Source organism: Thermobia domestica, chromosome 15, assembly GCF_964235325.1.
Source record: "Thermobia domestica chromosome 15, izTheDome1.hap1.1, whole genome shotgun sequence".
Lineage (NCBI taxonomy): Eukaryota > Metazoa > Arthropoda > Insecta > Zygentoma > Lepismatidae > Thermobia > Thermobia domestica.
Genome location: NC_137468.1, coordinates 86,495,881 through 86,517,352, shown reverse-complemented (window position 1 = coordinate 86,517,352; position 21,472 = coordinate 86,495,881). Strand labels below are relative to the sequence as shown.

The 21,472-nt window shown below is 37.1% G+C and overlaps 1 protein-coding gene and 1 non-coding gene across 3 annotated transcripts in view; one reads left to right on the top strand and one right to left on the bottom strand.

Annotated features, from left to right (window-relative positions):
• The window catches only part of LOC145671120 (facilitated trehalose transporter Tret1-like), a 167,282-nt gene that overhangs the window by 28,230 nt on the left and 117,580 nt on the right, over nucleotides 1-21,472 (top strand). The gene's annotated exons all lie outside the window — the stretch shown is intronic.
• On the bottom strand, nucleotides 3,118-3,210 carry TRNAY-GUA (transfer RNA tyrosine (anticodon GUA)). The gene is made up of 2 exons: nucleotides 3,174-3,210; nucleotides 3,118-3,153 (listed from the first exon to the last, which is right to left on the bottom strand). It is a non-coding gene; the product is annotated as a tRNA-Tyr (tRNA).

The following is a 21,472-nucleotide window of genomic DNA, read 5'->3' as shown; positions in this document are numbered from 1 at the left end:
TATATATGTGTGTGTGTGTGTGTGTGTGTGACATCTGTAATAAATAAGAGATTTATTAATTTAATAAATCTACCGACAATAACTATGCATATATATATTGTTTGACATACACACACCCCACTAAACCTTTCTGAACGTGTTTTAATGTTGTACTCTCTCTTGTGCCCGTAGCTCTCTAAGGTTTATTTAGTTAATAATTCGGCTCGAGCGATAGCCATGATCACAAGCATATGTTAATTTTTCCACTCATATTGAAAGCTTCCACTTTGCATTAATACATACAGGTTGCGAAAAGAAACCTACTTCAGTCTTGTGAAAACCACTAAAATTATCAGTTAAACCGGACTTTTTTAAAAAAAAAAAAAAAAAAAAAAAAGAAAATCTAGATATTAGCCTATCAAATAAGAAATGGATTGTTGCTGGTCCCGATTTCTCACATCAAGGTCAAATCGAAGGCCAAATATTTAAAATATCTCAATCAGCGTTGCCAATGTGTGTGCAATTACACAAAATGTGTGCAATTTTTCCTTGTGTGTGCATTTTGTGTGTAATCCCAATCTGTGTGCATTTTGTGTGCACTTTGGTCAATTCAAAATTTTTATTATTGATGCTTTTTGCGAAGTTCCTTTCATTCCAATATTCATTATTTCTATTTTTTTCTAAAAATTGCCTTTCAAAAACTACGATTGCCAACGTCTGACTTCAGGGCTTCGCAATAAAACATATCTTGCTTCCTTGGTACCTCACTTCTCGTTTTTCAGCAGCGGGTGTCACGACCGTTAGCAAAGCCTCTTTGTTCAAGCCAAGCAATATGAATGAATGTTCACCCTCGATGTTGACCAAAACATGAGGCGGAAGGGGGGGGGGGGGGTAAGAAGTCTTTTTTGTCTTCTCAGTACTAGTCAGGATAATGTTATTTTTCAAGCAGATAAACGACAGAGTGAACGAGAGGGATGGGAATTCTCTTATTGAACAAAGGATAAAAATAGAAAAAAAGAGAGAAGTTAAATCAAAGATTCAATACTCTTTCTGTGACAATGGGCGGGAAGAAGGTGTCGGTTTTGCTATAATAATAATAATAATAATAATAATAATAATAATAATAATAATAATAATAATAATAATAATAATAATAATAATAATAAATCAAACGCTGAATCTTTGAACAATGGCTGGTCGATGTACGTATAGGTATATAATATGCATATATATAGGTTGTTATGTATTGTGCAATTTTGTGTGCTCTGTCTCCCAGTTTGTGTGTAAAATTGTGCAATTTGGTCGGGAGGTGTGTGTAATTTCGCTTGCCGTGTCCGGCAACACTGCTCTCAATTCAAATTTCGAACTTGTGCTTCTACTTCCCGCTAAAGCTGTGCTCATCACGACTTTTTTTTCTCCAAATATCGATTCCGTGATGGGTACAGAAAGTCAAAAATTAAAAATTACTTTACTGTTAGGTTGAAGATGAGTTGACTCACTATGGGCTACGTTATTCAAATAAAGTAAAACATTACACTGAAGTTTTTCAGACAACATTAATTGCGTGGACAGCAAACTATACAGCGAAAAGATGGAAAAATGAAGGGTTAACTTTAAAAAAACCCGCTCCAGTTGAAATGCTTATACAGACACGGACAATGACACGGAGAACCAGTCGTATTAACAAATGCTGAAACAAATCTTGAATTATTCGCTTATTCACCTAAAAGTCACCTTCATTAACATGTCTGCTCACTAGGAGCATATCCCCCAGCGTGTACGTTAACATATACTTACGAGAGAGTACCTATATCTCAGATTTTGAGTACAGTTTCGAAAGTTCATTTCCGTAAACTGTAAAAGCAATGATTACTATGCTAATTATCACAAATTAAATGCAACTTTTGAGTTGCATACACACAACCTACTAGGGAATGAAGACCATGTGCTAACAAAGAGTACACTGGAAAATGAAATAACATGTTATAACAAAAATTAAAATAAGATGATAATCGATACAAATATAGAGAATGAATATGACATATCCGAACTTCGCCAAGTATGGTAGAAGAAGCTATTTGTTTACTTCTTCTTGGCCAACCGATAAGAACATTTATAAATCTATATGTGGCTTTGTTATTCGCAATTAGTACATTCAAATTCACAAACGATGACGAACTGAAGGGTACGAAGGTACAGTTGCAAGTAACAACCGAAGTCATAATAATAGTTCTACTAAACAACGTTGAAAATAGTGGGTAATTAGGTGGTAAGTAGAAATGACCAAAACTGAACAGTTTACATCGATCATTTCGAAATACAGCTAGAAGATTAAATTTACAAGAAATAACAAAAATCAGTGACATTTGGAATTACACTAAGCATAGTTTGAGGGGGAAAGCGAGCATCCCCGTTGGGGATACTTCAGCTGACTTCTTTGGGGGGGGGAACAAAATGTGATTGAGGGGGGAAATCCCCCTCATCCCCCCGGTAATTCGCACCCTGCATACAATCTATAACAGTCTATCAATACCGAAAGTAGTTGAAATTTACTATTACTTCCGGTTTCAATACTAGTTTCCATAGAGCAAAGACGATAAAAGATCTCGAGATGTGGTTTTTACAGTCGATTCAGTTTCCCAAGAGTAGGTTCTATGTTCTCCGTTAACCTTGTATTCAAATCGGAAGTGGTTCAAAATTAACCATTTTCGGTTTCATCATTTATCACCATTTAAAAAAATGGTAATAGCGAAAACCATATTTTGCAAACGATTCAGTATATCAAAAATCCTTCAGTATTACGTTCCGCAGTTATGCCGGTTAGGCTAAAGGAGTTGAGTATATCAAGCCAATATGTCAGAACTATCCGCAACAGTATACCTAAACCGAAAAGATAAAACCGAAAGTGTTCAAATTTACTATTATTTCCGATTGGTTTGTTACTTCAACTATTATTTCAATCTTATTTACCTGTATTGATTATACTTTACCTTTATTTAAATTTATCTTTAGCCTGATTTGTATAGCTTTATCCCAGACCTATATGCTAACATATTTCTATTTCTTGTTAGAAAAATGTTTATAAAACATGATCCAAAAGAGAAAGATAAGTTAAATTTGTCAATGAAAAAAAAGGGTTCCTCCGGGCCGGATTTGAACCAGCGACCTATGGATTACTGATATTACTCAACCAACTACAGTCCACCGCTCTACCAACTGAGCTACCAGAGGAATGCTTTCACAGCACACCCGTGGCGACCTAATTGTAAATAGTAGCCGTTTCAACCGAGATTTCCTATTTATATTTAAATCTAGTTATCGGTTCGCTAACAATTACAAAATCAACATATCGTTAGTTCGTCTGTTTTCTGTGTACGTGGATCTGGATTCGATTCCCGGTGAAAGAATTAGCCTTAGAAATAATAATATCGAGTAGAAGTTTGGTTTCTACTTTAAACTGTAGGTCTTCTCTCGATGACTGGATGTGTGGTAATGAATTCGAAAAGCTTTGTAAATATTTTCTTGTAAGTAATTCTATAGGATATATAGTATCGAGGAATTTGAAGAACGGTATAAATTGTGTGTTTCTTTTCTTTCTCTATATACAGGGGTGCCCACAAGGGGGGGCTATGACGCAAACTGCGTCATTGAAATATTTGGGGGGGGGTTAAAATCTATATAAATATGTTTGATGAGGGGGTAAAATTAATCGAAAAGAAGATTTTTTCATGGAAGAACACCTACGGATAGACAATTGGGGGGGTGCGTCATAGACATAAGGGGGGTGGGCACCACTGCTATATAGGCTATAACTCTTAAATTGTGACGCTGTGTATTCCAACAAATGTTGTTTAACTCTTTTAATTTGCATCGTTCTTTTCCTTTTTTTCCTTTTTTTTTTTTTTTTTTTTTTTTTTTACGATAGGGTAGTATCTTTATTATTCGATTAGATAAGAACTAATATACAAAGGAAAGTTTTGCAATGTGACCTTATTTGTTATACTTTTTCGAAGTACTTTCCACCACACATTACACTTCCATTCTTCGAAACCAGTCGTCTAAGAAACTCTGTTATCTTCCAGCAGAGATCTGGGCACACTTGTCATCCCAAGTCCTTAGTAGAGCGTCATCGCTTATGAGAGAACAGTTCGAAATCACAGGAAGAGAGATCTGCACTGTACGGAGGGTGCTCTAACAGTTTTAGTCCAGTGCTGCCCAAATTCTCTGAGCAAACTTTTGAAGCGTTATCGTGCTGAAGAAACCACGTGCTTATCCTTCAGTTTGGGTGCAACTGTTTGAAAGCTGTAAGAACTTCAGGCAGACATTCCTCGGTACCACTTCCCTGTGACTTTCTTCTGTGTTTCTAAGACAACTCGCTCGACAATTCCTCGCACACTTAAAAATACCGCCTTCATTCTCTTCTTCACTGATGTGGACTTTCACGTGGGTCTCCTTATCTTTGAACACCCACAGGTCGGGACGTCATAGTAATAGAGCCAAGTTTCGTCACCTGTGACAATACTGTTCACAGAGGAAGATTTCATTTTTAAATTTTTAAACATTTTTCGGCAGCATGAAACACGGTGTGCCATCTGCTTGTCGGTCAAATTATGTGGTACCCAAAGGGTACAAAACTTTCTAACTCGTAGGTGATCGCAGAGAATAGCACGAACTGTTGGTTCATTAATGCCCAAGCATACTTCTATTTGATGGTATGTAACCCATCTATCTGTCTCAAGCATTTCCCTTACTTCAGCAATGTTTCCTTCAATCAGAGATGAAGATGGCCGACCTGACCTTGGAGCGTCCTCAAGACTGAAATTTCGTTCTTGAAACTCTCGGTATCACTTAAATATCGTTGTACGATGAGGACAATCCTCTCCAAGCACAGGAGGCATTTCCTCTAAACACTGATCAACGCTTAAATCACGTGCAAAATTGTAGCACAAAAATTGCTTGGTATCCAGTTTTTGACCACGACGACATGTCCACCACATTTTACTAATACAGCTGAAAATCAACTGACACTGAGACAATGACTAGAGTTTCTACAATGCTGGCATTGTTGCCACACTTGGTACAATTGTACCAAATCAGCCTTTTTTGTCATTCATCGGCCCGTTGGTACCACGCTGGCATTTTCAGCCCCTTTTGTGAAAATGTTGGTACAACTCTACCCAATTCAGCACCATTTAACAAACACTTGTCACATTTTCAAAAGTGTCAGTAAGACTTTTCCTATATCTCACATTAAAAATTATTGATAATGTGTTGTGATATCTTTCAGGAAAGGTTCTAGTACACTGTTACGGTTATATATATATATATATATATATATATATATATATATATATATATATATATATATATATATATATATATATATATATCCTTTTACAAATGTCAGTTTACTTATCTTATATTCTTCTAATAGTCTATTATCCTCCTTCGGTTTGTGAAATAAGCGAGAATAAGGTGCAATAGTTTATATTTTAATATTTTATTATAACTTGCTGTTTACACACGAACTCGGAAATAACTGATTTGTTTCATATATATATATATATATATATATATATATATATATATATATATATATATATATATATATTTCATATGTGGCTATAATACCGTTTTGGTTTATTGGTCACTGAATTAGAGGCGCATTTGGTTTCCTACAATACATACCGAAGATGATAAATGTTTTCCTTTTTAATTTGCGACCTCTGTTATACTTCCTACGTGCGAGAAAAGTTTCATCTACTTCCACGGTTGTTCGAGGTCCTTTAAAAAAAGCACTTTCTTGATTTGGACTCTTGGAAGAGTGAGGGTTCTAGAATTTTATCTTTTTTAGTTTCGTGTTATAAAGCCATGTATTACACTGGTATAAAATAATGAATTCAGCCCTTTTTGTTTCAATTTGGTACTATTTTTCAGCCCACTCCAGAGCTAGGACTGTGGCAACACTGAGTGGAGGTTTGGACATGTCTAAACACGTACTAAGTTGCAAACTCCTCTGATGATCCGTTCTGTTCTATTGCAAAACTTTATTTAGAAATCTGTTCAGGTCTAATGTTCTTTGTTCTTTTACTTAATTTTTTTTGTGTGTTTGTTCTCAAGCCTGGAGGCATGGAGGAAGTGTAGAACATATTACGTATGGTTTCACGCCTTTCTGCGTCAAGACATAGGGGGTGAATACGCCACAACTTAAAAAAATATTAGGCCTATTTTTATTATTTTTTAGCGGCTATATGAAGCTATATGAAACATTTAAGTACAGATTAATGTGGGATCCAAACCACATGAGCTCGAACCGAAAAAAGGTACACTATTGTATTCAAAAGTACGTCAATAAATAAAAATTATGAACAAATACAACTCATGTAGCAAAAATATTAACATTATGGACAGTGGCGAACTACGTTTTATGGGCACCCTCAAGAGAATACCCAGGGCCCCCGCCTTAACAACATTTTTTGTGAGTGAAATGATAGATATAATAAATAACCATACTTCCCTGCAGACCCGCAACCAGAGGGGGCTAGAAACTTTTCGTGTACCCTCCAGTCTTTAACAGAAAATGCTATTATTAATACAAAAAACACAATTTAGTTATTTGTAAGGGAATCTTTAATGACTTGGGCCCCCCTAACATATTCATGGCCTTCCAAACCTCTGCGGCTGGTTGCGGACCTACTTGCCTGTATCTGTAAATATTGAATTAAATGTATTGAACTACTAGACCTAAACACTCTTAAATGGAAACCACTTTGTTATACATATAATTTATTCAATAAGCTTCTAAATGGAAGATGGATTACCTCTTTGCAGTTAGTGACGTCAGTCTTCATGAAGAGTAGCAGGAATTAATTGAATGGTTTCCTTCTTACTTTCCTGTCACCAAAATCCTTTACTAACTCCCGTACATCAATTTTTTTTTTTCAGTTTCTTCCTCATTTATTGAGAGCAGTGCTAGATTACTTTATCTATTTTGGTCCATTGTGCTTCTCATATAGCTTTTAGCATTATTAATTTCAATTTTGAGAACGACCTCTCCGCAGAACTGACAGAGACAAGGAGTATCAAAAACAACAAATACGCGGTAATAAGTTCTGAAAAGCTAGACGCCAATGAGTTATATTTCACAATAAGCGGTGTTAGGTCAAATACAGAATTCTGAACATTCAGCTGTGTATTTCAGATTCCAGCTGTTTCACTAAGCAAATTACTTCCATCGGAAACGAAAAACCAATATCACAACTGTAAGTTGTTTGAATTATCTGTGCCCTTGTCAGAATTTCATCATCAGTGAGATGAGTTATATATTAGTAGGAAAGAAAAAGGAACATTTGGATACTATATCACCAAAGATGTAAATTGTGAAACAACAATGTAACTGTGAACGGAAGGAATTGCCGACTAATACAAAACTGAAAAGCAAGTTTATTCAACCTATTAGGAGGCTAGAGTAAAGGGCCCCCTTGGAAGTGTCGCCCCCCCCGCATTGCGGGGTTTCGCGCCATAGTAGTTACACCCCTGTTTATGGAAGGATTTGGATCTATCTGGATTATGTTAACCCTTACGATACCAAGGGGGGGTTCATTGAACCCACAGCCAATTATATTGTGAATTATGCTTCTCTGCGGGGACATAAATATCCGAAAAAAATTAACATTGTGTAATGGTATGTTAATAAAAGAATCCTGCTTGATTATGCTCTAAACGGGTTCTCGTTTATTTTGTATAGGGCAATAATGCGAACCGGGTTCAACAATTCCCCCCTCCCGCTTGGTGGTGCATGTTACCTTTTTCTCGTTATGACTTAAGATATCGTTGCGGCTTGGTGTTTTTGTTTTCTGCTACAAATAAACACTGGCATATCTTAGCCTGGCAACACTAATGTTTTGCAACATTAGAGGTCTTGGCAACACTGATGATTGTCACTTTGTTTCTTAGTGTTGAACGTGGTCGGAGATTTTGCAGTACTGGAAATAGAACTAATATTTTGAACATCCTGCGAGTTAGATGTTTTGACTTATAGCATTGCAGTGTTTTCGTAGCTTCAGTGCTAATCTTCTGAAATTGAATATTGTACCCTAAAATAACCAATTTGTAGCCTAAAATAATATAACCTGTAGCCTAAAATAATTTGTATAACCTACATGTATACTTTTTTATAATGATGATGATGATTGTAATGATGTGGTGTTCTACCCGAATGTCCCTGGGCGAGACGAAACGATGGTGGTTTGCCATATCCTTCCATGGGATGATTATGATGTCCAGAGGACGGGACCTAGAGTTTAACGTGGGATCCAAACCACTTGTGTTCCCACTTGTGGAATCGAACCCGGGATCCATTGATTGCAAGGCGACGACCTTAATCACTAGAGACCGGATGTTAGGCAAAATGCCTATTCTTTATTCTTAAAGATATGATCAAAAATAACGTTTTAAAGTTTATATGGGGGTTTATACTTTCGATTTAAGCCAATTTTATTTTGCCTATTTTGCCTATTTTGACCTTTAGTGCCTAATATTGCCTATTCTATGCATTTTCTTCAAAATAAGCCTTCATTGGGAAAATATATAATTTATATAACATAAATAATACACACATATTAAGTGTTTGTAAACACAAGCACGTGGTACGTTACGATATATATACATGGTGAACTTCAAAGATGTGCACATACTTCGGGAGGTGATTAGTAATATCAAAAGAAGACAAAATGTTTTCTTGCATTTTGTCGAATTCCGTGTCTTGTACGACTGACAGAGTGCCAATTTGGTATTGAAAATTGAATCCTGACAATTGGAACGGAACCAAAAGATGTGCACATACTTTGAGAGGTGATTCGTGACATGAAAAGAAGACAAAAAGTCCTCTTGGATGTCACGAATCACCTCCCGAAGTATGTGAGCACCTTTATGTCTCGTTCCAATTGTCAGGATTCGATTTTGGATTCCAAGTTGGCCCCCCTGTCACTCGTACACGACGCAGAATTCGACAACATGCAACAGGACTTTTTGTCTTCTTTTGATGTCATGAATCAGCTCCCAAAGTATGTGCACATCTTTCAGTTTCACCCAGTATGTATGGAATGCATAACAAGCTTCGTTTTTATATATGCAATAAAAGAAGATATTAACGAACAAGTGTGTTTCTATATTCTTTGAACATTATCTATGACTTGAATCTATTTTTTAATGGTATTGAGTATTTATCTTCATTATTTCGAGTTACATTTTAGTGCCTATTTTACTGCCTATTTTTAAAATTTTTAGTGCCTATTTGCCTGCCTATTTTACAGGTTTTCAGTGCCTAAACATCCGGTCTCTATTAATCACTCATCCACCGGGGACACTATTTCATTTATAACTGATTATTTAATAAAACATCTAAGAATTTAATTTGAAAATGAATTTTCCTCTATGGGTTCAACGGGCCCCTTCCCCTTGGTATGCTACGTTATAGAAAACACCTGGGTATCGTAAAGGTTATAGGAAAAGTGTAAAATATACAAAATGTGATGTTGAAAGATTCATAGACAGAGAAGTTCCTATATTTCTGTATAATTACGTACACAAATCACTTCCACATGGTACATACATCTTAGTTTTTGTTCTATGAATAGAAAACATAGATAATAAATTTGTAGAGCAATAAAAATCGAAATTATTCTGAAATTGCAATAAAGCAAACTTATCAAACAAATGCATGACTTCGTAAACACTATATAAGTTGCTCAGTAGGAGGGAGCGTGTAGCATTGTCACGAGCTTTCTTCATGGAGGACATTTCATAAATATCTTATCTGTTATACATGAACAAGTACAGAGCTGCTCTCAAAATCATTAACAATCATAATGAAAAATACTGGCTCGTACAAAAAAACGTTTTTTTTATTCTTATTTGTCATTTTGTTTATTCTTTTCTTTTCATTATACTACGTTCTATGTTCTCTTATTATAGAACTTCAAACTATGCAATGCCTAACTGTCGGAAGTCAAAGAATGGCTTTGTCTGTCCGTCTGCCGACACGTATCAGAGCAAACGCGGTAAGAGATATCGAGAAGCGTTTTTTTTTTTTTTTTTTTTTAATTCGATTCAGCGTCCCAAGAATAGGTTCAGTCTCTTCCATTAATTCTCTATTCAAAACGGAACTGATTCAAATTAGCAATTTCCGGTTCAAAATTTATCACCATAGAACTAAACAGTAACAGTAACAGATAGCAGAACAAGTTTTTTTTTTTTTTTTTCCAACGTTTCAGCGTCTCAATGTAACATATCACGACTAACCATAAGTGCTACTTATTATTACTCAGTAATAGATATTGAGATTCGGCGTTTTACAATCGATTCAGCCTCCAAGGAGTAGGTTCCATTCCCTCCCTTAATGCTCTATTCAAAGCGAAAGTGGTTCAAATTAATAATTTCCGATTAAAATATTTATCCGCATAAAACAAAAATTATAATGGCTAATGATAAGCGGGTTTCTGTAATCGATTCAGGCTCCATAAGAGAACAAGGAGTTGTCGAGGAGAGACGAGAAATTGTCAAGCGAGTTGTCTTAGAAACACACAACACAGTCACATAGAAGTGGTACCAAGGAATGTCTGCCTCAAGTTCTTACAGCTCTCAAACAGTTGCACCCAAACTCAAGGATGAACACGTGGTTTCTTCACCAAGATAACGCTTCAGAAGTTTGCTCAGAGTATTTGGCCAGCACTGAATGTGAAATGAAATCTTTGAGTTTTACGTAACACGGTTATGCCGGCTAGGCTAAAGGAGACGGTGAAGATGAGAAATGAATGAAATGGTGAAATGAAGAAAGTAGGAGGAAACGGGAGAGCCCCGAGCAAACCCGCGCACACGGTGCTTGTCCACCACAAAGTTCACTTGGCGGGAGCATGGCCAGCACTGGGCTACAACTGTTAAAGCACCCTCCGTACAGTCCAGATCTCACTTCCTGTGACTTCGCGCTGTTCTCTCATGTGAAGACCAGACTGAAAGGTAGGCGTTTTACAAGCAATGACGCCCTAATAAGGGCTTGGAACGATGAGTGTGCCCAGATCTCTGCTGGAAGATGGCAGAGTTTCTTCGACGATTGGTTTCGAAGAATGCAAAAAAAGAGTGTAGTGTGTGCTGGAGGAAAGTACTTCGAAAAAGTATAACAAATAAGGTATTGAAAAACTTTCCTATTCCCCTTTGTATATTAATTCTTTTCTAATCGAATAATAAAGATACTATCCTATCGTAAAATAAATAAATAAATAAATAAAATAAAAAATAAAGAGAGAAAAAGAACGAAGTAAATTAAAATGGTTAAAGAACATTTGTTGGAATGGAATAAGAGTTAATAGCCTATATAGAGAAAGAAAAGAAAAACAATTTACACCGTTCTTCAAATTCCTCGATACTATATATATTCTATCGGATTACTTACAAGAAAATATTTACAAAGTGTTTCGAATTCATTACTACACATACAGTCATCGAGAGAGGACCTACTCGTTAAAGTAGAAACCAATTTCCTACTCGATATTATTATATATGAGGCTATTCCTTCCACCGGAAATCGAATCCAGATCCACGTACCAAATTTCACAAAATTAAATCCCCACGTTAAGCGGGTTTGCATATCCAGGCTCCTAACTATGAAAACATTTACGCTCACTCCAACCTCAATCATTTCACGAATTCAACCTGTTTTACGTATGTTATTAGAACATAATATCGATTGTGATTTATTCTAAAAACACTTTTATACATTGCAAGAGCTGTAACGTCCAAATATTTACTGAGAACTCATAGTCGTATCGGAATAAACAAAAGCGAGTATGGAACAGTAAACTGCTTTCACAAAAGGCAAAAGAAGATGTGCACAGGTATACAAAACGGTCTTACATAAGCCGCTCACTTGTTGCACAAGTGCGCAATATTAAGCTCGAACCTGTTTGTTTCAGTGATCACTATGCTCTAATTATGAGAATAACCCTACCAGTATCCAAATTTTTGAGAAGTAGTCCCCTTTGGTATTTTAACACCTCTATCCTTATGGACCCTGAGTATCAGCATTTAATTCGAGAGGAATGGCGGATCTTGTTTCCGTTAATATCACGCTATCAGGGCAAACTTATGTATTTTTGGGACAAGAGAATTAAACCTAGATTTCGATCCATAAGTAAACAATATTGTATTGAACGGACCCAGGCATACAATACTCAATACAACTATTACTCTAGTCTTCTCAAAGAATACATGCAAGAACAATTACGAGACCGTCCGGTCAGGCCTCAAATTCAAGAAATCAAAGCGCATTTATTGTCGTTGCATAAACAACGCATGCGCGGTTTTTTTGTTAGAAGCAAACTTGTCCAGGCCGATGACACGGAACTAGCTAACATCGTGCAAATTCACAAAGAACGACTCAGAGGCAAACAAAAGCTAATTTCTTCTATTAAGGGCAAGGATGGCCAACTTTATGAAGGTTCGCAGGTCCTTCCCCAATTTGTTCAGTATTATAAACAATTGTATACAAAACCTAATGTACATAATGAAGATGAATCTCTTTTGGACTTTATTCCTCTAAACTTAGATGTAAATGCTCAAGAGTATCTCAACAGTCCCTTCACACTTGATGAAGTCAAGAGATCAATTCAATTAGGGAAACGTGGTAAATCTACTGGTATTGACTCTTTACCATTAGAATTTTATATTACTTTCATTGATATTCTTGCCCCGTTTCTTACGGATCTCTTCAATGAATATCGAGATACCTGTATCTTAGGGGAATCTCTATCCACGGGTATTACTGTATTAATCCCTAAACTGCCTAACTCTAACTTCATAGACAATTATCGTCCTATCAGCCTTTTAAGTGCAGACTTAAAAATTTTAACACGATGTCTCGCGCTTCGTATGAAACAATATGTGGGAGAGTTATTAAGTTCCTGTCAATATGGACATGGGCAACAAGCTTTAATTCATGAAGCCTTAGCTAACATAAGAGATTTTATAGCCTATCATGAGACTGCCTCTCCTACGCCCGTTGCTATTTTATCTACCGATTTCTCGAAAGCTTTTGATAGGGTGTCACACGAGTATCTTTTTAAAGTTCTACAAAAATTTGGTTTCAATGGCGCCTTTTTGTCCATGCTCCAAGGAGTATATCATAACAGGACAACTAAATTAAAACTCAATGGTAGTCTCAGTTGTGTCATTCCTTTCTGCAATGGTATTCTTCAAGGTGATAGCATGTCGAGCCTTTTATTCAGTTTCTCGGTTGCACCTCTCATATACGCGGCACAAACCAGACTCACTGGCATACAAGTTTATCAAGCTTCCATTTCTGTCGCAAGTTATCTTGATGACGTTCATTTCTATGTTAACAGTATTTCTACCTTAGAAGATATTCAGAGCCTTTTACACAGGTATCAACAAATTTCTGGAGCGATTTTAAATAAAGACAAAACAAAACTACTATGTATACACCCCGAATACCGGACTACATACAGTTCGCACTATACGATTGCTGACTCAGTTAAAATCCTAGGTATTGAATGGTTCAATAACACCAAACAAACAATTCACTACAATTCTGACATAATTGCAAACAAAATACGTGGTCTTTTAATACAGCATAAGCCTCGCAATATGAACATGATCAGTAGGAATTCATTTCTCAAACAAAAAGCATTGAGTCTTTTGTGGTATTTCTGTCAGATTTTCCCTCTTCCCACAAAAACATACAACTTCCTCAACAGTCACGCTTTGTTCTTTCTGTGGAAACACAAGCTGTTGAGAATTGCACGTGATCAGCTTGAGCTTTTACCAGCTCAGGGTGTCGTAGCTTATGTAAACATAGCCCTCCAGGCAAAATCACTACTGCTGAAAAGAAGCATTGAATTGTTTACGACCGATAGGGTCAGTGTGTCGTCATCTGTTCTCTCCGCATGTTTAGGTTGCATCGACCTTGAAGCTCCGATTCATATTTTTCCTTGGGGAATTAAATTCCCACACTTGTGTGAACCCGTCTTAGATATCGCTTATGCATTAATTGAACGAGCACAAATTGAGTTAATGCCTGTCAAAGCACTCTACCGACATTATCTCAGAACGCAACATATCGTCACGCCCCACATTCAATTGAAAGAACCACAACTTCATTGGAATTATATTTGGCAAAATATTAATGCTCCCTTTTTAACTACCCAGCAACGATCTCTTTGGTATTTTATCGTTAATAATAAATACGAAACGCGAGACAGACTATATCAGCTCGGTATAGTGTCTTGTAATCTGTGCGACTACTGTCATAATATAGATACTCTTGAGCATCGCTTCCAATACTGTACAGAGATTCAACATATATGGACCAAATTTAGTACACTCATAAGTAAGATTTGTCATTCTTCACCATCTCATATTACTGCTACTGATGTTCTGATATATCCAGATTTTAACTATTTTCCTAAAGCAAAAAATAACAGCGTAATCTGGCTCGCTGCATATACGCTTCTTTATGTGCTTACCACACATCGACCATATCATGTCGATGTGTATTTGTCTTATTTAAGGTACCATTTGCAGCAAATGAATGTGCAGTATAAACAACACTTCGCAAATTATTTTGTTGTCTTAGCTCCATAACAATTCTGTAAACTTTTCAGATTTATAACCAGTTTTTTTTTTTTTTTTTAATCAACTAGCTCTTGTATTGCTTTTATAACTGTCTAATGTACATGTGATAGAACTGTTAATAAAGATTAAAAAAAAAAAAAAAAACGGTCGAGTGGTTTGGGTCGATACACTATCTATCACATGTTTGTGTGTTCAAACCCGGTAATAAGTTGTTTCTATTTTAAAGTCTTCCTATTTTCATCCGGAGGCTGAAAATATTTCTTTGAGTAACTCATTGAAAACTTCTTTTGTTTCAAATTCGATTAGAACGGAACATTATATGAATTGCGAATCTTAAATCCATAGCTAAGAAAAAATTAACTATACTCACTACTCCATTATCCTCTGATTTGTAACGAAAAACTATTTATAAACAGTGGCGACTTCAGAAAATTATCCTCGGGGAGAATTTCAATATGCGGGTGGAGGGCAAACATTGGTAGTCCACATTGAGCACGATCGAATATATGGTCCTGAAGGCGGAAATTTCTTAGCTCGAGAGGGGTCTCAAATTCTCCCTCAGATCATGTCCTGAAAGCATCATTGCTTAAAAGCTTTTCGTGACAAATATAATATTACACTTGTTTCTCGTTCTACATTTAGAATTGGTAAAATCATAACTTATAGAGGATTATAATAAAATCATAAAAATTACAATACCAATCATGTATAAATTATCCTGTAAGTTACCAACTTTGGGTCAGATTAAAACTCAAATATTTGTTTTCGGATTGCACTTAGAAGTAAGTCCTCTCTATATAATCCTGACTGGAAAGCCATGTTTAACACTAATTAATTAATCAATATTTATACGAATATTTTTTTTTTATTTTACTATTCAATATTATATACACTTCATTTCCAAAATCAAAATCTCGAAAATGTATATTGCACGAGTGCAGACTTGCAAATAAATGATTATTTATCATATATATTGGTCTCTATTCGAAATTCTATTTAATCGAATCCGACAGGAACGCAAACAGAAACATCGAGAACAGGTGAAAAAAGTAGGGATGGCCAGAACCGGTTCCTTGTGGAACCGGTTTTCGGGTCTGAACAGATCCGGTTCTAGAAGATCCGGTTCAGGAACCGGTTTTTCGGATCCAAGTCTGGAACCGGTTCTTCGGATCCAGGTCTAGAACCGGTTCTTCGGATCCAGGTCTAGAACCGGTTCTTCGGTTCCAGGTCTGGAACCGGTTCTGAAAACAGAACCGGTTCCTCGCGGAACCGGTTCCGCTGGAACCGAAACTTTGTGACTATCCCTACGCTAAACCCGAGCTGCTGGCAAGCTGTGAACAGTATGCTAGATGAAATGGTGGAAGCGACAGGCAGGCACCCAGGCGGCGGCAGCTTGTCTCATTTGGCTAAATAAACTGGGTAACTGGCAAACTCATTGGTTAAACAGGCAAACTGGCCAACTTATTTGGCTAAACACCCACTGGTGGACCAAATTTTTTTTCTGGGGGCACAAGCGGGTCTGGGCGGGGAAGGCACAAGCGCATGGTCCTCTTTGCATTATTTTTGAAGGTGAACTTTATCCCTCCTTTACGGGTCTTTGGGGGCTTTCAGATCCAGGTCTGGAACCGGTTCCTAAGATCCGGTTCTGGAACCGGGTTTTCAGATCCAGATCTGGAACCGGTTCCTAAGATCCGGTTCTGGAACCGGGTTTTCAGATCCAGATCTGGAACCGGTTCCTAAGATCCGGTTCTGGAACCGGGTTTTCAGATCCAGATCTGGAACTGGTTCTTAAGATCCGGTTCTGGAACCGGGTTTTCGGATCCAGGTCTGGAACCGGTTCCTAAGATCCGGTTCTGGAACCGGGTTTTCGGATCCAGGTCTAGAACCGGTTCTTCGGATCCAGGTCTAGAACCGGTTCTTCGGATCCAGGTCTGGAACCGGTTCTTCGAATCCAGGTCTGGAACCGGTTCCGCTAGAACCGAAACTTTGTGACCATCCCTACGCTAAACCCGAGCTGCTGGCAAGCTGTGAACAGTATGCTAGATGAAATGGTGGAATCAACAGGCAGGCGCCCAGGCGGCGGCAGCTTGTCTCATTTGGCTAAATAAACTGGGTAACTGGCAAACTCATTGGTTAAACAGGCAAACTGGCCAACTCATTTGGCTAAACACCCACTGGTGGACCAAAATTGTTTTTCTGGGGGCACAAACGGGTCTGGGCGGGGAAGGCACAAGCGCATGGTCCTCTTTGCATTATTTTTGAAGGAGAACTTTATGTCTCCTTTACGGGTCTTTGGGAGCTTTCGGATCCAGGTCTGGAACCGGTTCCTAAGATCCGGTTCTGGAACCGGGTTTTCAGAACCAGATGTGGAACCGGTTCCTAAGATCCGGTTCTGGAACCGGGTTTTCAGATCCAGATCTGGAACCGGTTCTTAAGATCCGGTTCTGGAACCGGGTTTTCGGATCCAGGTTTGGAACCGGTTCCTAAGATCCGGTTCTGGAACCGGGTTTTCGGATCCAGGTCCGGAACCGGTTCCAGAACCGGTTCTGAAAACCGGATCTCCGAGAACCGGTTCCTCGCGGAACCGGTTCCGCCGGAACCGGAACTTTGTGGCCATCCCTAGAAAAAAGATAGAGAAAAAAGCGTTGTGGCTGGCGGGGACTCGAAGTAAGTTCGAATGGTGCTTTACAAGCCGAACGCCTTAGACCACTCGGCTATGGTAACAACTCGTGATTGTAGCAAAGGCTTCGAGTAGTAGTTCTTATTACAGAATAACATTTTCTATTGCCTAAAATTTAAACCTAATTTACTTTGATATAATATATCTATTAATTTGTTACATGAACACGTTTTCGTTACTTTGATGAATGATGTATGTTGTTGATATAGATTCTATTACACGTTCTTTCGTAAATATTATAGAAAGTATCAGGGTTATTTATGATGTTTCATGGAAATTGACTGGCGCATGCCCAGTACACAGACAGTTCAATTGGAAGGCGAGGAAGGAAACGCTAACACACTGTTAGAATGTTTCATCGCTGTGAAGTATAAAGAACAGCTAAAATGTATTTTACGCTTGCCATTGCGTAAAGAATCACCAGCTTAATGTTTGTCCAAGTTCTCACTAATCAACTGGACTCATGAAAAATAATTAATATTGTCATTACTGCACAATATGAAGAATAAAGAACGTATATTACACCAAATTGTTCTCGAATTCGAACTTAGCTAAGGAAGGGTGAATAAACAAAATGTGATTTATTCATTGGAATTGAGATAATTCAATGAAACTAGAAATTACACAATCAAAAGGAAAAATATCGTTAAAAAGACAATAATACTTTTATCCGAGATGTGAAATAAAGTTATTAATTAACTGAAATGAAAGTAATATTGGTCATGATATAGAGTAAGAAAAAAAAGTAAATGTATTCTTAGAAACGTTCAAAGTAAATTCACAAATACTTCTTGAAGATATACTACTCTTCCTTTACGTTTTAACGAACTAATAAGTAAACAAGCACAGGAAAAGAATGAAGAACGAAAGTATTGCTCTTGAAAAAATATAATAAATAAATGAAACTTAAATAAATGTTTACACAAAAAATAACACACTAGTACTTCGTGTAGTCACGTCCAGAGTCAGTAACTTCTTGAAGTCTGGAGGTAATACTAGATACAAGTCTCGAGCAATACGACGGTGTGTCACGAAAATGTTTCGACAGTTCCATAACATGATTTTGAAGAAACGTTTGGTTTCTGTCTTCACGTCTCTCTTCCCATTCTTGCACCATGTAGGCCCACAGATGTCCAATTGGGTTCAAATCTGGGGATAGAGGGGGCCTCTCAATACAAATTAACTCTGGATGTTCACTTAGCCACCCTCGTGTTTGCCGGGAAGTGTGAACAGCACTGTTGTCATGCATAAATATATATTCTTCCTGTTCGGGGAAATTTCTTTCTAAGGACGGTAACAATGTATTTTCGAGGATATTAATGTAAACACTGCTGTTCATTCTCTCAGGCACCGCAACCAAATCTCCAGGACCAGCAGCCGTCATGTATCCCCAAAAGTGTGCTGATATTCGTCCTGAACAAGAAGTTCTGATAGTATTTTGTTCAGCATACCTGGTTCCGCGCGGTCTATACAATATAACTCTGCCTTGTTGGTTAGACTTGAAAACCTTCCCGTCGGTCCAGATGACTAAGTCCCAATATGACTGAGGTTGGGTTATGTTATTCTGTGCCCATTCCATTCGTCTGGCCTTGTGAGTTTCAGTCAGGAGAGTCTTCCTAGTGGGTCTTGAACAGTGTAGACCAGCCTCCAATAATCTTCTTCTTATTGTTTCGTGAGAACAATTATATTCTCTGGCTTTGTCCAAGAGGATTGACGTGTGGCGTAGAGGTATGTTGATTACTTCTGTAACTAAAGCTTGATCTTGAGCTGCAGTTGTCACTTTTGGCCTTCCACTTCTTGACCGAGACCTGAACCATTCACCACCTTCTTCATGTCGCTGAACCCATCTCTTGACCGTTTTCTTGTCACATCCCAGATCTCTAGCAATCTGAGGCACAGTTTGTCCCATTTTTGCTCGTTCTATGATTTCTCCTCTCAGAGCAACAGACAGTTCTCCACAACCTTTAGAACGAGGCATTTTGAGAACCTGTTAGAAATTTGCGTTCTGGCGTGTATGACAAATGTCGGTAAAGTGCATCTTTCTGTTTCTACTTCGCATGCAGCAGTCAATTTTCATGAAAGATCGTAAATAATCCTGACAATTGCTGTAATATTTATGAACGAATACGTAATAGAACCTATATTAACAACATCATTCGTCAAAGTAAAGAATACCGTAAACATAAAACAATTTCAACAGACTATTACATCAGACCAAAATACGCTTAAACTTCAGAGAATACAAAATAAATTTCATACTGTAACAAAAAATTGAACATGAAACACGCTTATTATATTTCCAACTTGTCACATTAGCCGAGTGGACTAAGGCATTCGGCTAGAGATTCTGAGGCACCATTCAAGAGTAGTTCGAATGCCACCACAATACAATTTGGTTTTACCTCTCCTTGACGTTTCTGTTTGTGATCCTGCCGGATTCTATTAAATATAATTCCGTAATACGCTAAAATATACGTAATATTTGAAGTTCTTAACCTCCCATTTTTACACTTTTCAAGCTCAATTGAGAAGAAAGAGGGAAAATGAAAGTACAAAGATTTACAATAATTACTTAGCATTTACTGTCATTGTAATTGTGGATATTTTATTTATGAAAATGTATAATGAACTAAAAAAATATTTAGTAGGTCACATGTCTCCATTTTTACGATTCTAACTTGAAAGTTAAAGTTTAGGCGGTGACATATCGAAGACCCAGGGGGTTGAGGGGATTGTAACCCCTACCATTGAAACTTTTATATTCTATTGAAATAAAAAGTGTTTCAGTTTATAATCATGGAAAAGCAACAATAACTGTGTGTCGAGGACGGTTTATTTATACTACGATTTATCACTTCCAAATGTGTAGAAGATGTGACTGGATATTGTGTATAATCATTCAAGAAATATAAGAAAACGAAGGGACTTCGTAAACCCTTCACACCACCCCAGGAGGACGAAGTGCGTCCTGCCGTCCCTCGGTTGGGAACTACTGCTTGCGAAGGAAACTTTCTAACAGTGTGTTAGCGTTTCCTTCCTCGCCTTCCAATTGAACTGTCTGTGTACTGCGCAAGCGCCAGTCAATTTCCATAAAAGATCATAAATAACCCTGATACTTTCTATAATATTTACGAAAGAACGTGTAATAGAATCTATATCAACAACATACATCATTCATCAAAGTAACGAAAACGTGTTCATGTAACAAATTAATAGATATATTATATCAAAGTAAATTAGGTTTAAATTTTAGGCAATAGAAAATGTTATTCTGTAATAAGAACTACTACTCGAAGCCTTTACTACAACCACTAGTTGTTACCATAGCCGAGTGGTCTAAGGCGTTCGGCTTGTAAAGCACCATTCGAACTTACTTCGAGTCCCCGCCAGCCACAACGCTTTTTTCTCTATCTTTTTTCACCTGTTCTCGATATTTCTGTTTGCGTTCCTGTCGGATTCGATTAAATAGAATTTCGAATAGAGACCAATATATATGATAAATAATCATTTATTTGCGAGTCTGCACTCGTGCAATATACATTTTCGAGATTTTGATTTTGGAAATGAAGTGTATATAATATTGAATAGTAAAATAAAAAAAATATTCGTATAAATATTGATTAATTAATTAGTGTTAAACATGGCTTTCCAGTCAGGATTATATAGAGAGGACTTACTTCTAAGTGCAATCCGAAAACAAATATTTGAGTTTTAATCTGACCCAAAGTTGGTAACTTACAGGATAATTTATACATGATTGGTATTGTAATTTTTATGATTTTATTATAATCCTCTATAAGTTATGATTTTACCAATTCTAAATGTAGAACGAGAAACAAGTGTAATATTATATTTGTCACGAAAAGCTTTTAAGCAATGATGCTTTCAGGACATGATCTGAGGGAGAATTTGAGACCCCTCTCGAGCTAAGAAATTTCCGCCTTCAGGACCATATATTCGATCGTGCTCAATGTGGACTACCAATGTTTGCCCTCCACCCGCATATTGAAATTCTCCCCGAGGATAATTTTCTGAAGTCGCCACTGTTTATAAATAGTTTTTCGTTACAAATCAGAGGATAATGGAGTAGTGAGTATAGTTAATTTTTTCTTAGCTATGGATTTAAGATTCGCAATTCATATAATGTTCCGTTCTAATCGAATTTGA